The following is a 9,002-nucleotide window of genomic DNA, read 5'->3' on the forward strand; positions in this document are numbered from 1 at the left end:
ATGTCATGCCAAAACTCCATATCTTGAGGCTTTTGTAAAATGATTATTTTAATAGCTTTGGCTTTGTTACACTCTCTGTTGCAAGCCTGAGTTTGGATGCATAGCTTTTAAAAAATCAAAAGTTACATAATCACACATACACTGGGGAGCCCATTGACTTTGACCTTACATTAGAGGTTAAGTATAGTTATTTTACAACTCAATAAACTCTCTTTAGTCTTGGCCAGAGGTGGAAGAGGTACTCAGACGTGTTACTTAAAGTGGACCTATTATGCTATATTGGAAACATATATTGTAGGGCCATAGCTATACAAAACATGTCTGTGAAGTCTTTTGCTTAAAATACCAAACAGATCACCCATCCATGCCTCATACTGCTCATACCCCTCTTTTGCAGCCCTGTTAGAGAAACGCGGATTTCGTGAGTTCCCCGACACACCGGGGGCACATATTTATGTAAAAAAGAGCATTTTGCATGATAGGTCCCCTTTAAGTAAAAGTGGCAATCCTACATTTTAAAAGTACGTTATTATAGGTAGAAGTCCTACATTAAAAATCTTATTTAAGTAAAAGTATAAAAGTATTGCCATCAAAATATACTTAAAGTACTCCTTATGCGTAATGGCCTTTTTCAGAATCTTATATTGAGTTTCTGGGTAACTATTATGATTATTCATGTATTTTTATCACAACTGGTAAATGTACAGCTAATTGGAATAACTATATACTGCAGCTGGATATCTTAACCTATACATTTATTTCAAAGTGTATTTAATTATTGATTTAGATTTTGTATAAGCTAATAGTATAAACCTAAAAATAAACTAGCAACAAAAGCTGTCAATAAAAGTACAGTATTTGAGTAAATGTAGCTACTTTGTAACTATCCATCACTGGTCTCGGCTGATGAGAGTTTTCGCATTTTGGTAAAGCACAAATAATCTATATTTGGTATAGCATTAGTAACAAAGGCTGTCAAATAAATGTAGAGCTGTACAAAGTACAATATTGACTTTGGAAATGTAGTGGAGTGCCTCAAAATTGTACAGTGCTTATGTTCTTTTATACTATCCATCACGGCTGCTGGATTGAAAATAGAAAAGAGAGTTTGTGCAGTTTGGCGAAGCATAAAGAAGCGATGAGCAAAAAAAGAAAGAAAGGATGAAAATATGCAACTAAAAGAATACTGTACTTTTCTTGTTGCCTCACATGGTTTCAGCACATCTGGAGGGAGCACTTTTTGAGGACTGGCCCAGTGAAAAGCAAAGGGGCGGGGTCAGAGTCAGTGTTGGATTTCACAGCCGGAGAACGTGACTGCAATGGTTGCCTCCGCGCGAGCCGTGCCAAACTTGTCCTCTCTCTGAAAAGCGGCTCTCCGTCTCTTTCCGCACCGCGCGGTTTTTGCCCATTTCGGGGGTTTATGACGCCCGGGGACCCCTGAGAGCCACTGTTTTGCAGATTTTGAGAGCCGGAAGAAAACTTTATAGAGAGTACCACCGCGGAGAAACGCGGGGGAACTTCCAGCAGCAGCCCGAGGGGACCGGGAGGAGGAGTCAACAGGTCCCAGGTATTACCATCCATTGACAGCTTGTCAACATCTGACAGCATGCGGTGTCAGCCTCTATAGGAGGGAGCCGTGTTTCACCTGGGGGGCTTTGAATGCGCCATGCATGGAGACAGTGATATTGTGCACCAGGGTATTTTTCTTTTAACGCTGTTCATTGTCAGAAAACGGACTGCATAACTCCTGTCAAGTTGCTAATTTTTGGCCAACACAACAAAAGAAAGCTAATTGTGTTTAAAAGAGTATATTCAGCTGATACGACTGGGCGGCTAGCATGCACAGCTAACGCTCCTCTGCTCCTCAATAGCTTGTAAATGCAGGGTCGTTTTTTTTTATACCGCTGACAGTTTCCTCTTGTCAATTAAAAGAGCCAACGTGACGACTGTGTAGCTTGGCATTTAAAAAAAAAGTGTTTAAAAAGAGTTAAAAACATGCAGTGCTGAGCGTCTGCACCCACTTGTTTGTTTTTGCAGCGTCAGGACAGCGGAATGTGGAGAAAAATGTATTTTTGGCGTCGTGTTTTTGCACATTTGCATCTATTTTGCTTCTTTGTGGTGTACTTTATGCTGTAGGTGAACTTTGCCTGAGTGCATAGTTTACTCAAGGATCATACCAGGAGCTTCCTCTCCTCTGTGTGGATGCACAGCTCACAGCCTGCATTCTTCTGCTGTGCTCTAATACTGAGCTGCAAACTTGATGACCCAAAAATACACATGCATTCTTCTGAAAATAGAGCCTTAAAGCAACACTGGAAACTGACGGATATGTGGCACCAATTTGTTCACACCCCTGATTAACACCTGTCAAGATAATGTGTTCATTTGACATGTCTGGATCTTGGCAAATTGAATGTCAGGACTCTTGTTGTAATATGGGAGTTACATACCCTGTCTGCAGCATCAGAAAATAATCAGTTATCGAGTAAAATGTTGTGTAACCACAGATTACAGTGTGCATTACCCCTCATTTACAGCTGTAATGAGCACTTTCTAGATCTTTCCATTTTATTTAAGTAATCTTATAAGTTTGTGCACTTTATGCATTTAGCACAGGGTGATTTGTTGAATGATATTTGATGGCACTACTACTGATTTTATAATGGCTCACTCAACTTATATAGTACTGGCTGCAGACATGGCAGTGTTTACCGACTTTTTTGTTGTTGTGGGGTGAGGCTTGAAGAAGAAATTGCACTTTCCTGGGACAACCTGTGAAATTTAGAGCAAGATGCATTAGAGGACCAGTCACTCAGCGGGAAATTTGGTGTGTCTGTGGGTCACCTCCTCTTAGTGTGATTCACAGTTAAATGTTGTGCCACCGCCGTTGGCAAATTGGTCAATCTTAAACTCAAGGAAAGATTGTTACCCTGCCCTCTGAACTGTCACATATGATTATTATTGAGGTTTAGAGATTTTTGATAACGTAAATGTTTAAGTCACATGTTTTTTTTTATCATGCTGCTCCTACTAAAACAGAAATGATTTGGCATCCTTTCCTGCAACCAAACAGAATAACCAAGCAATTAAACGTCTTTTTCAAAATGCAGCGGTGTTCTGATACGCAGCACAACGCACAGTTTCTTTGTGACACTGTCAACCCTCCCGACAGTCGTCAACGGGAAGTAGGTATTCTCCTTGTGTGTGAGCTGTGCCAGTTTAAGGTCTCGCACGCCTCAGCCTCGAATGGCACTAAATGTGTCATCGTCATCATCGTGGTGGCAGTGGCACATTTGCTTTGCCCTCTCACATCCCCCACTCCCTCCCAACGTCCTTTCCTTCCTCTGCAGATTGTAGAGTCAAGTGTGAATGACACTGGAAATGACTTTTTTTCTCCCTCTTTGTTCTTCAAAAAACACAGTAGTAGTGAGTCAGTGGCTCCTAGCTCTGTCACATTTATTAATGTTATTTTTCTCATCACATGTGGAACAAATGACTTGGTTATAAAAGGTGATGAGGAATTTGTTCACAAAGATACATTTGTGTGGAGAATACTTGGCACTGGCAGGTCAATCTGCCGGCTGGTTACGCTCTGGGTGGTTTTCATAAAATCCAAATATTTCAAATATGGACATTTTGAAAAGAAAAAAATAAGGTCTTAGTTAATTAAACTGAAACATAGCACCCATTCAGGCAGAGCTGGGCATGTTGTGGTAGTAAGTATTTCCTTCAAAAATGCTTAGAAATTCAAAAATAATAAATTCTTATGGAAAAATTACTCAATGTGCAAGGTAGAGAACACGATCATCTTTTTAATTCTATTTTGTTATGTTACTAAGTTACATTTTTTGTATTTAAAATCATTACTAACATGACATTTGGCAAGAATGACCCCTCTTCTGTTTTTTTATGTATTCATTAAATTACTCCAAATGATTTATTTGATCTATACGGCCATGGTTAAAGCGAGCCTCTGCTTTGTATGTTGAATGTAGATGTTGTAAGTGACCTTTTTTTCATATTGAATGGCAAATAAAAAAAGCGAGCGCAGTGTTTATCCCGTTCTCGGATTACAGCCAGGTGTCATCCATTCAGCTCAGTAGGTCACCACATTGTTGATCATGCAAAATCGTTTTGATCTCGGTCACAAGATATCACCCTTCACGAATAACATGTTAGATTTACATGTCAGATTTAGCAAGCTTCTCCTGTTTTTTGGCACTTGACCTCACTTGCCCTGAGAAGCCCCTCAGTGTGTGTCAGGTGGTTTTGGTGTGTGGTGGTCTACACACAGCCTGGCCCTTAGCAGCAGCAGCCGGCTCCCTGTTGTAGACCCACACGGCTGACTCATGAGGCTGTGCAGCACAAACTCATCAGGCACTGACAGATGAGACATGCTCCCCACAATGGCAGGGCACCCTGGAGATGTCACCCAGTGCTCGCTTAACGGTAAACACCGGTACCCAGTCCCACCCACACACCCTGTCAGATTCTGCCTGCCAGTAGCTCAGGAAGTTCTTAAAGAGAAAAACCACACTGCAGAATTAGCGTTTTGCTTTCCGGTGGAATAGCTTTTATGACGTGAAGTGCTGATCTCCACTTAAAAATATAATACACTGTAGTGTTTCATAGATTCATTGTCATAGGTTTTCTTAGGTTCTTTTGTATATTTAAATAAACATTTGGTGTAAATATTTGTCTTTATTCTTTTTTGATGATAAATAGTTTCTCAAAAATAGTTTATTTTTAATTATCGTTATATTTTTTGACCTACGCTTACAATTTATTTCCTTAGATGGTTTATGTTTCCAACGCCAGACGCCAAAGCAAATTTCTTGTATGTGTAAACCTGGCAATAAACTTGATTCTGACTTTGATTTGCCAATAGTTTGTCAATCTTTGGCCTCGTAGAAAAACAGTCTACAAATGGAATTCAGTGGAACCAAGCAATGTACTTTTACACAAATAAAACCAGCCTGACCTTAATGAAAGAGCCCTACAACTGTGTCTGAATAAGTAGAACCAAAACGGTATATTACAGTGGTTTGGCAGTGGTGCCCGATGACGTAGTCCCTGCCTTAGGGACTTGGGCGAGTGTGGGAAAAAGGCATGAGAGAAGAAGGGTGGGAGCTGATACCGGGAGAGTGTAGCCGGAGCCGAGTGGGATTTTTTTTTTGGAGGGGGAGTTGTGGAGCCGCTGTGATGTTGGGATGATGGAGCTCCGCTCACGTCGGCCGGCGGCAGTAACGCAGGCCCGCTTTGCATACTGATACTCTCTCTGCTGCTCTCCTCATCACTCTGTGGACACCCCAGCCCTACCAGCCTGCCACTGGTTAACTACCCCCCTCTTTCTCACTGCCGCCTTTTATTCCTCTTTTATGGCTTTGATGGTATTAAATAATCTTTACGTGTCAGAGTGCACAGCTCCCAGTGTTCATGTCGGGAGAGCGAGAGAGCAATTAGGTCAGAGCGGTAGAATAACTCGGTTTCATCCCAGTCTTAAAGCGGCAGAGTACCTCACTTCAACTCACACTTTATATTCACCTCAAACCTTCAGAGTGAGATTTTCAAAGAGGTCCAAGGCCAGCGGGGTTATCAAAGCACTCAGAGAGATAACTTTGTATCTCTCCGTTGTGTAGTCTCATGATAAAATGGCCCAGAATGGATCATCGGTTGTGGTATTTTAGGTTCCTCACTATGTTAATTTGCCTGAAGATTTAGGCCACGTTTGTCTCCTTTTTTCCTAATGAGGCTGAGCTAAAGACCCATATAACCTATTATCCTGGTTATTGATTTGGAATGTGTTTCAAGCTAGACCTTGAAATCATTGACACATATATCTGCGGAGTTGTACTGATTTTTTTCTTTAAGACAAACAGATCCTGAAAAAAACAATAAATTGAAGGCCTTGTGTTTCTGCTTGGTGGGATCTCACATGATCGGCATTGTAAAGTTTCCCAGAGCCCCATGTTTGAGATTGCATTTCGACCATTTGGCACGGGAATGTTCTGGCCCATGTCACACTGTTTCATTGCCCGCGTCACAGGGTTTCATACTATTTTCCACACTAATTTTCTACCTTGGCTTTTTTTTTTAAAAGTGTCTCTGCCCAGTCGGACAGTCCCTCGGCGTGACGGCTGACATTTACAGAGAAAGAGCCCTATTGTCGGTCCTTAATCCCACTCCACCCTCCTCTCCATAAAACAATGGTATCAATTGCTTCCACTGAGTACATCCACAGCTCTGAGTGAGAGACAGGCTGTTAGCTAGCCTGCCAGGCCGACAACCTCTTCATTCCTGGTGATTGCTCTGTCCTCGAGTCCACGGATCAGTCAGGCGTCTGGGCTAATATTATCTCTGTAGCATGAGAACCGGCCCTTGATCGCGGCTGCAGTGCCACCTCGTAAACACACAAATAATGGCTTGTGTATATATTTATTTTCCCGGGGAGACAGTGGAGCTTGGACACACCCCCTTCCCTCCACCTTCTTAATGAATGGTCTCCTTCTATTTTCCTTCATTTTCCCCCGGACACTGCCATTAACTTTGACAGATGATATGTTCTTTCATTGAAACAGTGATCTGAGAGCACTGTCACTGGAGATTGGATTCGCACACCCCACCCCTTTGCTTTTTTTCTCCAGCTCTCCTTTTCTCTCCGTCCTCCTTTTTTCCTGTTGCTCTCTCAGTCAGTCTGCACTGAGGGACATGCTGTTAATATTACTTTTAGAGCCGCACTGTACAGCTGTGCTGCCAAGTTAACCCTCTGCTGCCATGAGTCTGACAGCTAGCCAGAGAGCTGGTGTCGCTTACACACATGTCTGACCAGTCTGTCCTTAAGCGCTCTTCGATATTACCAGTAGCGCTCTGTGCCAAGTCCATGTCTGTATTCAGTTAGGACATACTAAGTCTATTTACTTGGTTCTCCAGAGGAAAGAAAACCCTTTAATTTTCATATTTACAGAAAGATTAGACACAGCAATCTGAATGGCTCCACATTTTTCCGTGCAAGTAACAATTCTTTCATTTTATCTGTTTATAAATTTCCATTTATTCTGTAATTTGTTGTGTTAAAAAAATGGCATTAAAAAACAACAACATTTCCACCCCATTTTCCACGAGTTCAAGTCTTCAAATGTCCTGTTTTGTGCGTCCAAAACCTAAAGATATTCAGCTATAATGATAAAAACAGGTGTTTTTGCTTCCAAACATGCCTCAGGTTACAACTAAATATCTTCACACTGTTATGGTTACTCATAAGCTGGACTGCACTTCATCACAACAGATCATCCTCCTCCTCCTCCTCTTCCTAATTAAAACAGCAGACAGCTCCTGTGTAATTCCCAGTCCGCTGTAGGAAACACAACACGTGATAGTCCTGTGCAGAGTCCAGTTTCAAAGCACTGCACAAACCAAAGCATCTTAAAACTGATTTCAGTGGAACAAATCCCCTCCATTGTGCCTCCTGTGTGGGCGTGTGTGGCCGTTGACAGTGTATTACCCAGCTGCTCTAGCTGCAGCTGCTTGCACATTAGCTCCAGTTGCAAGGCCACATTTATCAGAGCAGTAGTGAACACCCCGGCGGAGAGATAATGGTCCCGAACAAAGATGACACCTACACTTCCTAGCTCCAGCAGCTAGCCGGTCACAAGTATTCCGGCTCATAGCATTGTTATTACCCTGCACGCCATATCTATGTGGCTAGTGAGCCTCTTCTATTTATTCCGTGTCTATGGGATGTCATCACGGTGAAGAAATGCCATCGCACCGTATATCTGTCATGCTGGGATGTTGCGGTACGGCGCCTGTTAGATGACAGGAGTTACAGCTGGAGGGAGTGGAAGTCAAGACAAAAATACCCCCAAAAACAATGCAGAAAAAGATGATTATTGGCTATTTACATCAGGATTGTGAAAAAAATATTAAATCGCGATTATTTTGACTTGCAATGCGATTGCGACATGATTAAAAAAATTGATGGATCGATCATTTTTCAATCACAATCCTCATTTAATTGAAAAAGTTATATTAAATGATTATGGTGTGACTTTTTAAGATGATTTGTACTAAACCATTGTGTTTAGCTAAGTCTGTAGAGTAGGATTTTTTTAGGATATTTCCACAATTCTTTATTCTAAATGGTATTTTAACACATGTTTAAGCCTTCAACAAATATTGGGCTTTGTGTGTTTTGAATATTGCAAAAGTTCATATTGCAAAACGATTAATTGTGCAACACTAATTTACATTTACTTTCATAAAACAGTAATATATCTTACAAATGCTGTTCCTTTAAAAGCTAAATGTGTTGTTTGATATCAAATCAAATCAAGTTTTATTTATATAGCACATTTATAAACGATTTTTGATCGAGCCAAAGTGCTGTACATATAATAAAAATACCATACAATAAAGACACTTTACAGGAAATACAACAGCACAGATTGTTCAGAATATCAGTATGAGAAAAACGACACCCTCCATCCTTAGACCCTCACACAAGGAAAAACTTCCGGAGAAAACCCACAGTTTAAAGGGGAACATGGGAGAAGCCTCAGGGAGAGCAACATCTCCGGAAGTTTTTCCTTGTGTGAGGGTCTAAGGATGGAGGGTGTCGTTNGAAACAGGAGTAAATTCCCTAATACGAAAACTGAAATGCTGAAGGCTACCATACTCTTGTCAAAGATCACAGGAGAGAACCAGCATTTAAACTTTCTTTCCCTCAAAAACAAAGTCACAGTCAAATCTATCAGGTAATTTGGTAGTGACTATTATGGTAGGCATTAGGGGTGCACCGAATGGGAAATTCTTGGCCGAAACCGATACCGAAAATAGGAAACAGTTGGCCGAAAACCGAATGCCGAAAGGCCGAAAATGATTACGGTAATAGAAATATATATATATATATATAATGTATACATTTTTTACCAATGTTGTTCAGCTGCCTGATTATGGAAAAAGACATGATTATGGCAAAACTTAACTTAAATAATAATCACTAT

At 41.0% G+C, this 9,002-nt stretch overlaps 1 long non-coding RNA gene across 2 annotated transcripts in view; it reads left to right on the plus strand.

The window, feature by feature from the left end:
* Positions 1-1,308: 1,308 nt before the first annotated feature.
* Positions 1,309-9,002, plus strand: part of LOC104953829 (uncharacterized) — a 71,901-nt gene continuing 64,207 nt past the window's right edge. For both annotated transcript variants that reach the window (XR_799262.1, XR_799261.1), the window contains exon 1: positions 1,309-1,567. This is a non-coding gene — a long non-coding RNA (uncharacterized lncRNA). The remainder of the gene's footprint in view (positions 1,568-9,002) is intronic.

Source organism: Notothenia coriiceps, unplaced genomic scaffold (assembly GCF_000735185.1).
Source record: "Notothenia coriiceps isolate Sejong01 unplaced genomic scaffold, NC01 NC01_scaffold00022211, whole genome shotgun sequence".
Taxonomy (NCBI): domain Eukaryota; kingdom Metazoa; phylum Chordata; class Actinopteri; order Perciformes; family Nototheniidae; genus Notothenia; species Notothenia coriiceps.